At 49.0% G+C, this 16806-nt stretch overlaps 1 long non-coding RNA gene across 2 annotated transcripts in view; it reads left to right on the top strand.

The window, feature by feature from the left end:
• The window catches only part of LOC138287404 (uncharacterized), a 63017-nt gene extending 52098 nt beyond the window's left edge, over nt 1–10919 (top strand). For both annotated transcript variants that reach the window (XR_011202211.1, XR_011202210.1), the window contains exon 4: nt 10826–10919. This is a non-coding gene — a long non-coding RNA (uncharacterized lncRNA). The remainder of the gene's footprint in view (nt 1–10825) is intronic.
• The last annotated feature ends 5887 nt before the right edge of the window (nt 10920–16806 follow it).

The raw sequence follows: 16806 nt of genomic DNA, 5'->3' as shown, positions 1-16806 counted from the left end.
AGGTCCTCAGCCTTGAGCTACCTACTGTGGAAGTCAGGTCTAATCTCCTGACTGAGGTGCTTCAGCATGGGGCTTCTACTTCAGAACCCCTTCTCTCATTCAATGAGGCCCTCACCGATGTCCTTTTGGGTACATGGTCCAAACCCAACACCGGGGCTCCTGTGAACAGGACTATTGCTAGCCGCCATTGGCCTGCACCGACCGACCCAAAATTCCTGTCCCAACACCCCACTCCTGAGAGTCGTGTTATCCAGGCTTCCACTTCTTCAGGCGCATTCCCTTCCGTACCCCAGCATAGTGAATCCAAAAGGCTGGAACAATTTGCTAAGAAGTTGTTTTCTTCCTTCAGCCTCGCACTGCGGTCTGTGAACACTGCATGTTTTTTGTGATGTTCTACCCACTCCCTGTGGGTTACAGTTGCGCAAGTCCTGCCGCAGATACCGGAGGAGGCCCGTGCTATCGTCTCCCAAGCAGTGAAAGATGGGAGAGATGCAGAAAAGTTCACTATCCGTTGTGGGCGGGATACGAGAGACTTTCTGGGCAGATCGGTTGCAACAACTGTGGTCTTACGGCGCCATGCCTGGTTACGCACTTGTGGCTTCTCGGGGGATGTCAAACAGTCACTCATGGACATGCCCTTTGATGGCACCCGTCTCTTTGGAGACAAAGCAGACTCTGCCTTGGAGAGATTCAATGATTCCCAGTCTACGGCTCGGACCCTTGGTCTTTCCTCCGCCACTCGCCCACCGCATTCAGCTTTTCATCCATTTCGTGGAACACGGAAGGGGCACCCTGTCATGTCCTCAACCCAGCCATCGTGCCACGCACACTGGGCAGCCTATGCATGGCCGAGGTCGCGGAATTCCACGTGGCTGTGAGACAGGGAACCATAGGTCTGTCCATTCCACCTCTGCCCCCCCCGCTGCAGTCTCCAAACCCTCCTAGTCTGTCCCGTCACTCCTACCCAGTTAGGGGCAGGATCCGCCATCACCTGCCCCTCTGGGAACTTATCACCACTGATGGGTGGGTTTTGCAGATCATTCGGAAGGGCTACTCGTCCCCACCCTCCTTTGGAATCTGCAGCACCACACATGCCACCATCCTTCCATCATCTTCCGGAGGATCATTTTGTGCTTCTCCACCAGGAAGTCATGGCTCTCTTGGCCAAGGGAGCTATAGAAAGAGTCCCTGTGCCAGAAGTGGGTCGTGGTTGTTATTCCTGCTACTTTCTTATACCAACGAAGGACAAGGGCTTACATCCAATCCTAGACTTTCGGGTCCTGAACTACTTCCTCAAGAAGGAGAAATTAAAAATGGTCACCCTGGCTCAGGTTCTTTCTGCCTTAGACCCATGAGACTGGATGGTAGCTTTGGACTTGCAGGACGCTTATTTTCACATCCCCATCCTGCCTGCCCACAGACGTTACCTACGATTCATGGTAGATCACGAGCACTTTCAGTTTACCATACTCCTTTTCGGCCTTACCACCGCCCCTCTGGTGTTCACAAAAATGATGGCGGTGGTTGCAGCTCATCTGTGGAGGTTAGGGGTCTCAGTTTTCCCCTACCTCAATGACTGGCTGTTGAAGGCGCCTTCTCCCCAGACAGTCGTCTCTCACCTTCAGACTATGGCGAACCTCCTGCACAAGCTGGGGTTCACTATAAACATGCCGAAGTCACACCTGACTCCCTCTCAGACGCTCACTTTCATTGGAGCTGTTCTGGATACAGTGCAATTTCTCGCTTATTCTCCAGACAAGCGAGTCCAAGACCTTCAGGCTATGATTCAGATCTTTCTTTCAGCCTCGGTCTTGGGTTTCGGTGAGTGTGAGCCTGCTGGGCCTCATGGCCTCCTGTCTCCTGCTAGTACACATGCCAGATGGCATATGCGCACTCTGCAGTGGGACCTAAAGTTCCAGTGGGCGCAGCATCAGGGAAATCGCTCAGACATGGTCCATATCTCGGAGGGGACTGCGAAAGACCTGCAGTGGTGGCTTTAGAATCCAAATTGTGTCAACAGCAGATCCCTCTCCCTTCCCCAACCAGATCTCTCTATAGTGACAGATGCGTCACTTGTGGGTTGGTGTGGCCACATGGGAGAAGTAGAGATCAGAGGCCTCTGGTTTCCGGCGGAGTCGGGCTCCACATAAAAATGCTGGAGCTCCGGGCTCCGGGCTCCGGGCAATCAGGCTTAGGTCAAAAACATTCCTTCCCTCTCTAGGGGAAAGTGGTGCAGGTGTTCACAGACAACACTACCGCCATGTGGTACTCCAACAGACAACTCGGGGTAGGGTCCTGGACCCTTTGTCAGGAAGCACTACGCCTCTGGACATGGCTGGAATATCAGGGCATTACGCTGATGGTTGAACATCTGGCAGGCTCTCAACGCCAGAGCAGACAAACTCAGCCGCCGACGCACAGTCGATCACGAATGGTGTCTCTATCTGGAGGTGACGGAAGGTCTCAAGTGGGGAGAGCCTTGGTTAGATCTGTTTGCCTCCGCAGAGAACACGCAATGTCAGCTGTTTTGAACGTTGGAATTTTCGAAGACGGCACTCGCTCGGAGACGCTTTTCATCTCGAGTGGAGCTCCAGCCTCCTGTACGCCTTCCCGTCTAGCCCTCTTCTACCCAGAGTTCTCAAGAAAATCAAGTACGACCGGGCCCAAGTTATCTTGGTGGCTCCGGACTGGGCTTGAAGAGTGTGGTATCCAGAGCTATTGAGCATGTCCATCCATCCTCCACTCAGACTGCCTCTTTGGGCGGATCTTCTGTCACAGCAGCAGGAGACGGTTCTCCACCGGCACCTGTCCAACCTCCACCTTCATGCGTGGGGATTGAGCTGCAACAGTTGAATGCATCTGCCCTTCCACCCAAAGTCTGCAATGTTTCTTGGCAGCCAGGCATCCATCGACTAAAACTGTATATGCCTGTCGTTGGAATAAATCTTGTGGCATGGTGTACCAACAAATCTGTTGATCACATTTGTGCCCCTCTGTCAGAGGTTCTTCTGTTCATTATTTAGCCCAGCAGGGCTCTGCTTTGGGCACCCTTAAAGGTTACCTGATCAGCCCTCACTCTTTAAATCTCCTATTGTCAGTAGGTTCTTAAAAGGGCTCACCCACTTATTATCTCCCACTCCATTTATTATGCCTCAGTGGGATCTTAATCTTGTACTTACTTATTTAATGTGTACCCCCTTTGAGCCAATGCATAATTGTCCCTTGCGGATCCTCGCATTCAAACTGTCTTTCTTTGTCGCTATCACCTCTGCTTGCAGGGTGAGTGAGCTCCAGGTGCTTTCTTCAATGCCTCCAAACTTGTCTGTACACCCTGACAAAGTGGTGTTACGCATTAAAGCTTCATTCTTTCCTAAGGTATTTATACCATTTTATGTAGGCCAGTCCATCACTTTGCCTACCTTCTACACACTCCCACACCCTTCCCATGAGAAGGCGAGAGACTCCACTGTCTGGACCCAAAAAGAGTGTTGGTGTTCTACCTCCATTGTACTAAAGATTTCCAGGTGGACAATCAACTCTTTGGCTATGTGGGTGCTAAGAAAGGGAAGGCGGTGCAAAAGCATATCATCTCTCGATGGGTGCTTCTTTGCATCAAAATGTGCTACACTTTGGCTAAAAAGCAACCTCCTGAAGGCTTGCGTGCTCATTCCAACAGAGAAATTGCGGCTTCCACTGCGTTAGCACACGGAGTTCCTGTCCTGGATATCTGTCGGGCAGCTACATGGGCATCCCTGCACACGTTTGATAAGCATTACTGCCTGGATAGTCAGGTCCGTCGAGGCGGCTACTTTGGTCGTTCAGTCCTGCAAGACTTTCTAGTATGATCTTTGTTCGCAGCCCACCACATAGGATGGCATTGCTTGGGTATCAATTCTAAGGTAAGGAATCTGCAACTAGAAGTCTCTATCAGATGTACAGGTTAGTTGCCTTCGATATTTGAAATATCTGGTGGGAGACACATTCTAGTTGCAGCTTCCTTACCACCCGCCCATCCTCCCCGCTTTGCGAAATTATTTCTGGGGACAGGTGTTCCACCCTTTCAGGTCCTTAGCTCTGTCACACCAATCTCAGTGTTCTTAGCGGCTCTGCGCTCTGGCGTGGAAAGTCGTTAAAAGAAACTGACATCACTGCGGGAGGGCGGCGTCAGTGTACTACTCCAGACGTCATCAAGGCATCAGTCGATGCCTGCGGAGTCGAACAACGCCACCTACAGACGCCCAAGGGTATTGCTCGAAGAAAAATCTCCAGATACAGTCTAACGCCTGGGGGGAAATTCTAAGGTAAGGAATCTGCAACTAGAATATGTCTCTAACAGATATTTCATTACCGAAGGTAAGTAATTTGTACTTTAGGCCATTTGTGAGCTTGCATAAGGGGTCGCACCCCTTATCAGTATAAAGGTTTTAAAAAAAATAATTTAAAAAACTGGTTTCTAGTGGCTTCTGCACCCCGCCCCCTGCCAAAAGAGGCAGATCGGCCTAATTAATAAAGGCCAATCTGCCCCCTGGGGGGGGGGGGCAGAAATGATCTTTTAAAAAAATTGCTTGAGGGGGGGAACAACCCTTGCCTAAGGGGTCACTCCTGTTCTCAATATAAATAAAAGCATCCCTGGTGCCTAATGGCTTCTGCCCTCCCTGGGGGCAGATCAGCCTATTTCTGATGGATACAACTACCTGTGGATTCCTCACCTAATGAATACTCCCATTGCGCCAGCGTTCAACGGAAATCTTCTTCCTAGCTTCTGCACGTCGACGAGGACGTCACAGTTGTCCACGCGACGCTGTCTGACATCATACAGGCAATAAGAGGTCCTCGCCGACGTCAGTTCACTTTTTTCCGTGCCATTCGAAACGGTTATCTTAGAGGGAGCTACTGTTGCTGTTCGACAGTTACAGTGTGTTTTTTGGATCTCTTTTTTTCTTTGAGATTACAATGTCGTAAAGAAAGTCAGGATTCAAGCCCTGCCGTGAGTGTGGGGGCAAAATGTCGGTAACTAACTAAGACTGTTTGTGGTGTCTTAGTTCCGATCATGATGTTGACAAGTGCGATTCGTGTCAACATATGAATCCTAAGGCCCTGAAAGAGCGCGAGGCTAAGCTTTTTCTGGCGAAGTCGAAAAGGAAGGAAAAGAGTTGTCATCGAAAATCCTCGTCACCGAAGTCTCATCGGCGTCATCGGGACTCCCGGCGTCATCGAGAATCACGGCGCCGGTCGAGTAAAGAGAGGTCGAGGTCACTATCAACTCGACGTCTGAAGACTTGGGAGGTCAGTCCCACTGTCACTCCCCATCCGTCGACGCCGTTGCCTTCTCCAGCCTCACCGACTTCGCCCGGGTCATCGGGCCAACCACCTTCAGTGTTTGAGGTTCCGCAGCCTCAAATATTTTCTCCGTCGTTGCAGACGTCGAGGTCGGTGTCGCCTTCGAACCAGGCACCCCAGTACCCGGCTTTCCCGGCCCCTGGAGCTGATAGTACCGCATTTTTAAATGCAATGTTTTCCATCTTCCAGCAGATGGCTCCAGGTGGTGGACCGGCTGGTCCTTCGGGCCCTTTGGCCTTCAACATGGGTGCTCCGGCTCCGCTTCGACCGGCACCCTTTATGCCCTTTCTCCCCCTGGGGAACGTGGGCTTGGCGCCGGTATCGGCTCCGGTGGCTCCTGAGACTTCGGCTCCGGTGGCTTCGATGTTTCAACCAGTGGCGCCGTCTAGACCTCCTGCAACTCCGAAGCAGTCTTCTCTCCATGCGACTCCTCGATCGGCGTCGTTCTTCAACATCAGCTGACGCCATGTCGACGCTGAGGATAGAGGAGAGGCTGCACTCGAGGAGGCTTGCTCTCCACCTCCTTGAAGAGCAGGAGTACCAGAGACAAAACATGGAGGAAGGAGAGATTGAGGACTCTCGTGAGGGTCTCCATGGGCTGGACACTGCTAGTGGCCTAGATACTTCCCCCGAGTGGGACTTGTCATCTCCTGGGGAGTATACAGAAGAGGCGGCCACTTTTTATTCTGTTATCAGGAAGGCAGCTAGCTTCTTGGATCTTCCTTTGCTGGTAACTGAAGCCAAGCAGAATTTGTTGACAGAGGTGTTGCACCCGGCCTCTACATCGGCAGAACCACTTTTGCCGTTCAATGAGGCTTTGCTGGACCCTGTTTTGGAAGTCGGGAAGAAGCCGGGGTCTTCTTCAGCTGTCAATAGATCTGTGGCTAGGAGGTATCGGGCTGCACCGGCTGACCCTGGTTTTCTTACCAGACATCCAACACCTGAAAGCTTGGTGGTCCAGGCTTCCTGCTCGGCAAGGTCTGCTCCTGGCTCTTTTCCATCTGTGCCCTCGGATAGAGACTCCAAGAAGATGGACATGGCATCCAAAAAGGTGTTCTCTTCATGTAGCATGGCATTGAAGTCCACCAATGCTACATGTATTTTAGGAAGATACATTTATGCCCTGATGGACGAGATTGCATCAACGCATACGGAGGTCCCTCAGGGGCTGTTAAATCTAGTATTGGACGCCCAGGCAGCTGCAACTCTGGTTATCCAATCTGGGTTGGATACAACTGACTCCATTGCTAGGGCAATGGGCACTGCTGTAGTTACGAGGAGGCAGGCTTGGCTTCGTAACTCATGATTTTCCTCTGATGTGCAGTCGACCCTACTGCACCATCCTTTTGTTGGGAACAAGCTCTTTGGTGCCAAGGCGGATTCGGCCTTAGAGAGGTTCAAGGAGAGCAGGGCCACGGCCAAGTCGCTGGGCTTGCAAGCCACTTCTGCCTCCTCCAGATTTTTTAGGAGGTTTCGAGGATTTGATTGTGGCTCCGCCTCCTCCTCCTTTCGAGGGAAATTCCAGAAGCCTACCTCTGCTCTCTTCTATAGATCTTTTAGAGGGAGGGGTAGGGTCCGTACCAGGGGAGCCTCTCAGCAGCACTCTGCCTTTTCCTCTTCCTCTGGAGGGGTGCAGCAGGGGAAGCAGCCTTAGGCTTCCACCAATTCCCACTCACTCCACTCCTGTAGGGGGGAGGTTACTGAATTTTCTCCACAAGTGGGAGGTCATAACTTCAGACTCCTGGGTTACCAGCATTGTGAGAAAAGGCTACACCCTTCCCTTTTGGGACTTTCCGCCCCCCATCCCGCCCCGCCCATCTTCTTGTTCAGAAGAACACCTCCTGTTGTTGGAACAGGAGGTTCAAGTCCTCCTTTCAAAGGGCTCGGTGGAGTTGGTTCCAGAGCAATAAAGGGGTCAAGGTTGTTATTTAAGGTACTTCCTGATTCCCAAGAAGGATGGTCGTTTGAGACCAATCCTGGACCTAAGGATCTTGAATTGGTTCCTCAAACAGGAAAAGTTCAAGATGCTGACCCTAGCTCAGGTGCTTTTGGCACTGAACAATGGAGATTGGATGGTGTCTGTCGACTTGCAGGATGCTTACTTTCATATCCCGATACTCAGGTCGCACAGGAAGTATCTCCGTTTTGTGGTGGGGTCGCAGCACTATCAGTTTGCGGTCCTCCCGTTTGGTCTTACTTCAGCACCTCGAGTCTTCACGAAGGTGATGTCGGTGGTTGCGGCAGAGCTCAGAAGGAATGGGATAGCAGTATTTCCTTATCTAGATGACTGGTTGATCAAAGCCAGGTCTTGGGAGCTCGTGTTGCATCACCTGCAGTCGACAACCCAGTTGTTGTTCGACCTGGGCTTTTGGGTGAACATGCCCAAATCTCACCTAGAGCCCTCTCAGCGCCCCCTGTTCATAGGGGCAGTACTGGATACAACATTGAACCGAGCCTTTCCTCCGCCTCAGCGAATTCAGGACATTCAGGCATTGGTTCCAATGTTTCAAAGTGGAGCAGTCATTCCAGTCCTCAAGGTCCTACGTCTGCTCGGTCTGTTTGCTTCTTGTATACTGTTGGTCATGCATGCTCGCTGGCACATGAGGGCTCTTCAGTGGTGCCTCCGAAGGCAGTGATCTCAACACAAAGGGGATCTCGAAGGCTCGGTGAGAATCTCCAGAGATGCTGCCATGGATTTGAAATGGTGGATTGCGGACGGCAATCTTTCCAGAGGAAGGCCGTTCTTGCAAGCTACGCCTGTGGCCACAGTAATAACGGATGCTTCCACTCTAGGGTGGGGAGCTCATCTGTGGGACCTGAAGATCAAGGGACTTTGGTCTCCAGTAGAACAGGTGTTTCATATCAATCTGTTGGAGTTACGGGCTGTACGTCTGGCTCTCAAGGCCTTCCTCCCGTCCCTTCTTGGTCAGTCGGTTCAGGTCCTGACGGACAACACTACTGCGATGTGGTATATAAACAAACAGGGAGGGGTAGGGTCGTACCTTCTCTGCAGAGAAGCTCTACGGCTATGGTCCTGGGCAAAGGACCATCAGATTTGCTTGGTAGCAAATCATCTGGCCGGAGTCTTGAACGTACGTGCGGACAATCTCAGTCGCCATTTCTCGGCCGATCACGAGTGGCGTCTCCATCCAGATCAAGTCCGGTTAATCAGCCAGATGTGGGGGTTTCCTCGGATAGATCTGTTTGCCACCCGGGAGAACTCGCACTGCCCGTTATTCTGCAGCCTCCAATATCCGGTACAAGGAGCTTTGGGGGATGCGTTTCAGATGACCTGGTGCGACCAGTTGCTTTACGCGTTTCCCCCCATACCCTTGATTCCTTGTGTGTTGAGTAAAATTCGCCAAGACCGGGCTCAAGTCATCTTAATTGCTCCGGATTGGCCAAGGAGGGTGTGGTACTCGGACCTTCTCCAACTCTCACTGTGCCCTCCGCTCCGTCTCCCTCTCAGGGCAGACCTCCTCTCGCAGTCGCAGGGGCAGGTTTTACACCCCCACCTCCAGAGCCTGCACCTTCATGCCTGGAGATTGAACGGGGCAACCTGAGTTCTTTCTCTCTCCTGCCTGATGTAGTGGATGTTATGTTATCGGCCAGGCGACACTCCACTAAATCTATCTACGCTAATAGGTGGTCTAAATTTGTGGTTTGGTGTGGAGAGAGGCAGATTGATCCCTTACGTGCTCATTTGTCAGATGTTTTATCTTTTGCTTTGTCTTTAGCACAGAGGGGTTGTGCAGTGGCTACTGTTAAGGGTTACTTGTCTGCCTTGTCAGCCTTTCTTTGTCTTCCAGACCAGCCTTCTTTATTTAAATCACCAATAGTACTTAGATTCTTGAAGGGCCTTATGAATAAAATCCCTCCAACTCCTTTCGTTATGGCTCAATGGGATTTGACTGTTGTTCTAACTTCCTTATGGGGGTCCCCTTTTGAGCCTATGCATTCTTGCCCCATAAGATTATTGGTTCTTAAAACGGTTTTCCTGGTTGCAATTACCTCTGCAAGGAGAGTGAGTGAGTTGCAGGCTCTATCGGTAAAACCCCCTTATACATCTTTTTATGGGGATAAGGTGGTGTTGAGGACGAAGGCTGCTTTCCTTCCGAAGGTTGTTTCACCCTTTCATTTGGCCCAGACAATTACTCTATCCACGTTTTATCCTCCGCCTCATCCGTCAAAGGAAGAAGAGAGACTACACCGCTTGGACCCAAAGAGGGCGCTAAGCTTTTATATAGACAGGACAAAGGATTTCAGGCTGGAGGATCAGCTTTTCATCGGATACGTGGGAAAGAGGAGAGGAAAGGCAGTCCACAAGAGAACACTCTCCAGGTGGGTTGCTCTTTGCATTAAAATGTGTTGCTCTTTAGCAAAGAAGGATCCTCCTGATGGTATAAGAGCTCATTCCACCAGAGCTAAGTCGGCCTCTTCGACCTTGGCTAGGGGTGTTCCTGTGGTCGACATCTGCAAGGCCGCAACTTGGTCATCTCTTCATACTTTTGCGAAGCATTACTGCTTGGACTCTGAGGTCAGAAGGGATGGCCATTTTGCACGGTCAGTGCTGCAGGATTTCTTGGTTTGACCATTCAAGCACCCACCACCGAGTGCGGTACTGCTTTGGGACTCTATTCATTAGTTGAGGAATCCACAGGTAGTTGTATCCATCAGAAGAATGAGTTACTTACCTTCGGTAGCGACTTTTCTGGTGGATACATTAGCTACCTGTGGATTCCTCGCGGTCCCACCCGCCTCCCCGTTGCCTGTTTGGTCTAACCAAGTAATTCTTGAGTGTGCTCCTCTTGGTTTTGAGGATTTGTATATATTATGTATATATGTTTATATCTATATATATATATAGTTAATATATTTATTTACTTGTTCAAAAAAAAAAATGGTAGGTTGAATTCTCAGAATGATGTGTTTGTTTGGAATATCATTAAATATTACTATTGTTCTTTCATCTCAATGGCCTATTATTCTCAGGCACGTAAAAAATGTTGGTACTGACGTCGGCACGTCGGCGAGGACCTCTTATTGCCTGTATGACGTCAGACGGCATCGCGTGGGCAACTGCTCGTCGACGTGCAGAAGCTAGGAAGAAGATTTCCGTTGAATGCTGGCGCAATGGGAGTATTCATTAGGTGAGGAATCCACAGGAAGCTAATGTATCCACCAGAAAAGTCGCTACCGAAGGTAAGTAACTCGTTCTTTAATAGCATTATGTCCATGGCAGTGAAGGGGTTAAGGACATGAAGACAACACCCGCTTTAGCAAGAGGTTTCTGTTGACCCGGTGACAAAGTTGATGCAGGATACATTTGGGACTTTCCTATGGTAGTAGTATGACTATTTTGCCATTATCATGCTTTTGAATACTGTATTTGAGATTCAAGGTGACATTGCTATTTGCGTGCCCTCCACTTGAACGTCATATTGGTTCTGCATGGAATAGTTACAAGGTGTATTTTCTCTTCTAGGGAATGACGGCTCCAAACGGGAATGAACAAGAAGGAACTGACCATTTTTATCTCACGAAGAAAGAGGGGACATAAACATGGACTATGTTATGAATTTAGAGTTTGATAGGTTATGTGGAATACCCCTTCCCTAAGATTTCTGTGAAATAAAGGGTTTTTTTTCTAATTGTAAAGGCTGCTGATTAATAAAATGGACAAAGGAAATGCATAATCCATGGCTCCGGTTTTGAGATTGAATCATAGTTCATAATTTCAATAATTAACAAAAGTAAATGTACTTTGCTAATGTGTCCCTCATTAGTGCTGACCTACCATTAGTATTTTTTAGTGAAAGCTAAGTACCCATCTGCATCTCCAATAACTTTTTTTTTAACCAGTTTTAAATTGCATTTTCAATATCACAATCTTGAATAAATTACATCTATGAAAGTTACATTATCATTAGTAAAATCCGCAATCCAGCTACATCGTCATTAATAAAATAGTTTCACATCAGTATCAGCAGGAGTCCTTGGTTCAGTCCTTAAACAGCAACATTGGAAAAAACAAGTCATGTGTTGATGTTAACTCACATTCTGCCATTACCATAAATGCTATTCAATCTTCCTATCTCAAGCAGGTACTGCAAACATTGAAAATCAACAGTGACATCCATGAAGCTATAATGGCCACTAGGAAGCTATTCGGGGACATCAAAGGGTGTAACAGAAGGGTGTTGTCACTCACCCATGGACAGGCTGGAAGGGGTTATGATGGAGGTGTGGGAATGTGGATAAAAGGGGATGGGGGAGGAGGGGGTTATGTCCCCGCCAGGGTAGGTTTAAGTACGGGCCACCAACTCTTGAATGTGTGCAAGTCAAGTAATAGTGCTTCCCATTCCACATTTCTGGGGTATTTGCGTAGTCCTCATATTTCTTGCCTCCTGAGCTCCTCTCCCTGTCCCCACTTCAGTATTGCCGCACACCAGTGGGCTATATCTAACAATACCTTGGCTTTCCAGTGCATGGCAATTAGTCTGCATGCTATCAGCAATGCTTGGTTTATAAACCGGTTCGCAGCTTTATCTGTTTTTGAGCACCTGAAAAATCCCAACAGTGCAACTTCCATTGTGAACACATCCAGTCACCTCTCAGCAAGTTGGACACTGACACCCATAAGGTTACAGACTGAGCAACTCCAGAATACGTGCATCGTGTCAGCACCTGCATGTTGGCATCTCGGGCAAACAGAGGAGGACCCAAACATTTAGGACAGAGTTGCAGGAGTGAGGTAAGCTATATGAAATATATTATGCAGGATCTACTGAACTTGGTATTCTGCATCATCCTGGGGTATGTAAGTACTGTTTCCAGTATTTCCTTGTCGACTCGCCACCTAAGCCCCACTCCCTAAGGACTACATTTAACAGGTTGTGTGCGGTGTATGCTAGTGCACAAACAAACCAGGTGACAAGTCTACAGCCTCAACCCATTATATACAGTGTGTGTATGAGAGGGTGTTTATGGGGTTGCCATGGAGCCAAAGATGGCAGCCGTGGAGTAACTTTGCTCCAGGACCTGAATGCCGCAATCAACATTAATCCTGTCATTACACACACACACACACACACTCACACACACAGAGACTGATGCAGCACTGTGTCTGACTGTCGACTGGACAGAACCAACCTTGCATACCATACCGGGCATGCCCGGCACAGGGGGAGGGGGAGGGCGTAGGGAGCTGGCTACTACAAAGACCACAGCTGACACTAGCAGACTTTTACCCCACGGAACATGATTTTAGTCATCCTGCATACAGTGATCCAGCAACGTATTGGCGCGGTAGACTGGGAACACACCATGGGTAAACCGAAATCACCAAAACCTCACCCCGTCCACCCTATCCCACACTCCATCATGGGGAGGAGCCTTGACACGGGCAAAGACCTCCAGCTCTCCACAGGACTTGGGTGAAAAACAGGCCACCATCCTACTTACCAATAAATCCTCTTGCTCATCAGTAGAAGCGCACATAAAGGAGATATGTGTGGAATTTGGTCTCCTTCAGAAGGACCTGCGAAAATTGACTTCCCGGTTCACCAACACAGAACGTAATATCACAGAGATGGTACCACAGCTGAAGACCCAAAAACTGACCACCCAAGACCTTCTGGACAAAGTGCACTTGTTAGGTACATGCTGAGTCATGCCAGGCTAACGCCAAGTGAAGCATGCCAATGAAACTCATGACCAGGTTGTGACCCTGCCATTAGCAGACTACCTTTAAAAACCAAAGACCACGGGCCAGCCCATCCACTTCTTTCTTCAACACTGTAGGCGGCTTTTTAATCAGTCTGCTCCACACTATTAACGAGGGCTTCCTGAGGCACCGTACTGCAGTATCTCTCAGATTGCCAGCCTAACTCTAGCAAATACACAGCTCGAATCCACTCATAAGGGGACAAACCTTGATAACTGCTGGTGTGGTGGTCCCCTACAAGAACAGAAATGACCCTGCCTACAGGCTGGATATTACAATTGCAATCTGCCATTCTTCAGTATGTATCACTCTGACCTACACAGCTAACTGGCCACCCCTATAATATCCGTCGCCTATTCAGTGTAATAGACCAGGCATCTCCACTATATACTAGATCAGCCTAATAGTCTGTATTGATTGACTCTTATGGAGCACCTGTTTGCGACCATATCATCCTTCGTTCTAGGTCCATGCCTCCTAGCTTACAACAAACTACTAAACATAAACCTCTCTTCAAAGGTCCAAGAGGGCTGCCTAATATTGCCCCCCTTTCCTGTTGGTCGTGGTTAAACAGGGTTGTCCCATCTCCCCAATCCTGTTCTCCATATCCATGTAGCCAATGGCGCACTGCCTCAGTTGGAAGAGTCCCGTTTGTGGGGGGAGGGGGAGGAATACAGCTGCACGGAGGAACTTAGTGTTCCTTTATGCAAATTATGTTCTACTTTACATATGTGATATAAAAATCGACACCTCCTGTTCGACATCTGCCTTTCAGGACTTCGAAGCGGTGACTGGGCTCCAAGTTAACTAGGGAAAATTCTATACTTGTTCCGAGGTGAAACCCCACACCGCCAACATTGCCCCTACACTCTTAGCTTGGCCCTCACCGGCAAGATTGCATTCTCAAAGATGATAATCCTTCCCCAATTGCAGTATTTTGTCAACGTACCAGCCTTTCCACCATACCACTTCTGTGATCTAGATCATTTGATGGGGGATACAATTTGGAATGATGGGTTGATAGTGGTTCAGGGAGGTTTGAGGGGACCCATGTTTCGAGTCTTACTACCTGGAGGCACAGCTTGATTGGGTGGCTCGATGGCTGGTGGGCAAAAACACATTCAAGATCACCACTGATGATGCCCTGCTCCTTTCCTGGATGGTTGTCGTGGAAATGTCTAACCAGAAACTTTCGCCGAACAAACAAACCAGATTGTTCCATATGCCCCTAACATTGCAATACAGGGCCTCACCAGCGTGTAGGGCTCATTGACAAGAGAGCAGCTACCAGACTGGCAGGCACACTCATTTGACACAGTGGAAGACCTCTTCCGGGACGGCCACCTTTTGACCAGGACTATGCCATCTCCCAGGACAATTCATCACATACTGATGCCTGCTACCTCAATGGACTCCCTATGGTAAATCCTTACAGAAAAAACTAGACACAAAGTTGTTTGTATAATATATCAAATGGTACACGGGTGACATCTTATCATTTGGCTTTGTAAAGCCATTGGAACACTTCGACATACCCCTGATGCAACTTAGGCAGTTCTGTATGGAGAACCACAGGAGGCATTTTCATGATCATCAATATGCCAGGGCCCTGGAATCACATAAGATGGTAAGACATAAAGCATGCTACAAGAATAACCAATAAGTGCTTCTACATAAGGGCTACCTCAACCCCTCCCTCCCCCCATAACAGAATATTCCTAGTGGCACACCTCACCTGCCTGAGATGCTCTTTCCCAGTGGTGCACCTTCAACACATGCTCTAGTCCTGCTCCACATTGGCACACTTTTGGGACAAGCTGCATAGCACTTTGGCCACAGTCCCATAACTTAATGCCACCGCACTAGGATTATTCCCATTGATGGAACCAACACAAAGTACAAGCCAAATTTGCTAAGCTGGCCCTCTTATTGGCCAAATGCCTCCTCTCTTTGTATTGAAAGGCCCCGCAACCGCGTCGCAGGCCCATGGCAATTGGCAGTGTCCTGCTAGGATGAGGCAGATAGGCTTGCACTACACTGGTTGTAGGCCGGCTGTATCAGACAGTGCCCCATCGCAGCAGCATGGGATGTGATGTTGCTACAATATAAGGCCCTTACAGCAGGTGCTTCCCCTTGAAAAACCCATAACTCACTAAACCACAGCCTTACCCAATGACAAAGTGGAACCTTACCCATGCCAACGGGAGGCCCCATATTGATGAAGGCATCACGATTTCATCAGTTTACCCACACAACACCTCTCAATTCCCCAGTCAGATGAGAACTTCTCTTGCAATGCCCCTATGCAGGTGTACACATCACGAAGGAGAACCGCCACCTTTCTCCTCAATCCACCCATCCCCTCCTGTTAAAGCAACTTCTCATGTAACTACCCTTTATGTGCTCACTGTCACCAGGAACTTCATACAATTAAGAGGCCTGAAGGACAACCAACACATGGCCAAAGTTTGCCTTTCTGCTCCCAATTAGAGAGTTCAGCTCTTTTCAAAATAATTATTTGTTTATTTCCCAACACAGCACTTATTACATACAGCGTAACTCTGAGTGCTCCTGAATTCCTTGACCAGCAGCCTTCCACCATAGTTAGCCGCCCTCAAATTGCAAATAGTACCAGGCAATTTCCACTGCCCCAACCAGACAGCCCTCACAATGCAGTGCACATGATACCCCAAGCTGGAGTACGGCCACCCTCGAGTGACGTTCCCATGCACACGAGATTGCAAGGTACCTACATAGCTGATAGCTATGTATTGCATGATGTAATTCACTGCCAAATTTCCTTTTCCACTGTATAAACTATGTGCAATGTGTTGTTTGTCGCTGTACTGGCATATTGTCTGTGATGGCCCAGAGTATTTCTACGGTGGCCCAGCAAGCGCCCGTATGCCAAGAAATGACCTGCTGGAAGGGCATGTTCCTCCTGTAAGCATTTATAAGAAAATAATGTACCCCCCGATACAAAGCAACTAGTGTACTTATGCCTGCCTCTACCCAGGCCCTCGTGCCCACGCTACCAAACATTTTGCTGAATGAGGTTATGTAGCTCAGTGGTATCTCAAGCAAAGAATCTGCGTGATGTATCGCAAGCTCTGATTAAAACTCTCATGTGATCAGCAATAATCCATTAGCATCCTGTGAAACCTTGTCCTGGGGGAGGAAGATCCGCTAGACCACAAAGTGTGCTCGGGCTGCTGTGGGAGATTCAAGTTCTTCTGTGTGATGACCTGACAAACAACTTGCCGACCAATGCACCTGGGCCGCCAACTAGTAATGTTCAAAATCTGGAGCCCCAAATACCCCTTAGTCTAGGGACAACTGTAGTTTACGGAGTGCAATGTGGCAACTCCCCTTGTTTTGAATGAAACTCCTTATGGCCAAGTGTAATGGATGGGATGTGCCTCTGGGTGACAGACCAGGAGGTTATAGGAAAAGTAAAGTAGCAGAGGGAGCATTACCATCTTAGATAGGGACACTCTACCTTGCAAAGTGCTCCAAAAAGCCATGTGGGTTGCTATGCTTCTTATAAGGTTGTCATCTATTAGATACTTTGTCTCGTGATAGATGTTTATGCCAAGGTATCAAAACGTGCGGGCTCCTAACACAAAGGATTGGAATCCACAATGAAATGCTGCTGGGGACAGTTCGGGTGCAGCATAAACAGGCATGATTTGGCACAGGTCACCCCCAGGCCAGAAGCAACATGAAACTCCAGGGGTATG

This window comes from Pleurodeles waltl, chromosome 4_1 (genome assembly GCF_031143425.1).
Source record: "Pleurodeles waltl isolate 20211129_DDA chromosome 4_1, aPleWal1.hap1.20221129, whole genome shotgun sequence".
Lineage (NCBI taxonomy): Eukaryota > Metazoa > Chordata > Amphibia > Caudata > Salamandridae > Pleurodeles > Pleurodeles waltl.
This window is presented reverse-complemented; position numbering and strand designations above follow the sequence as displayed.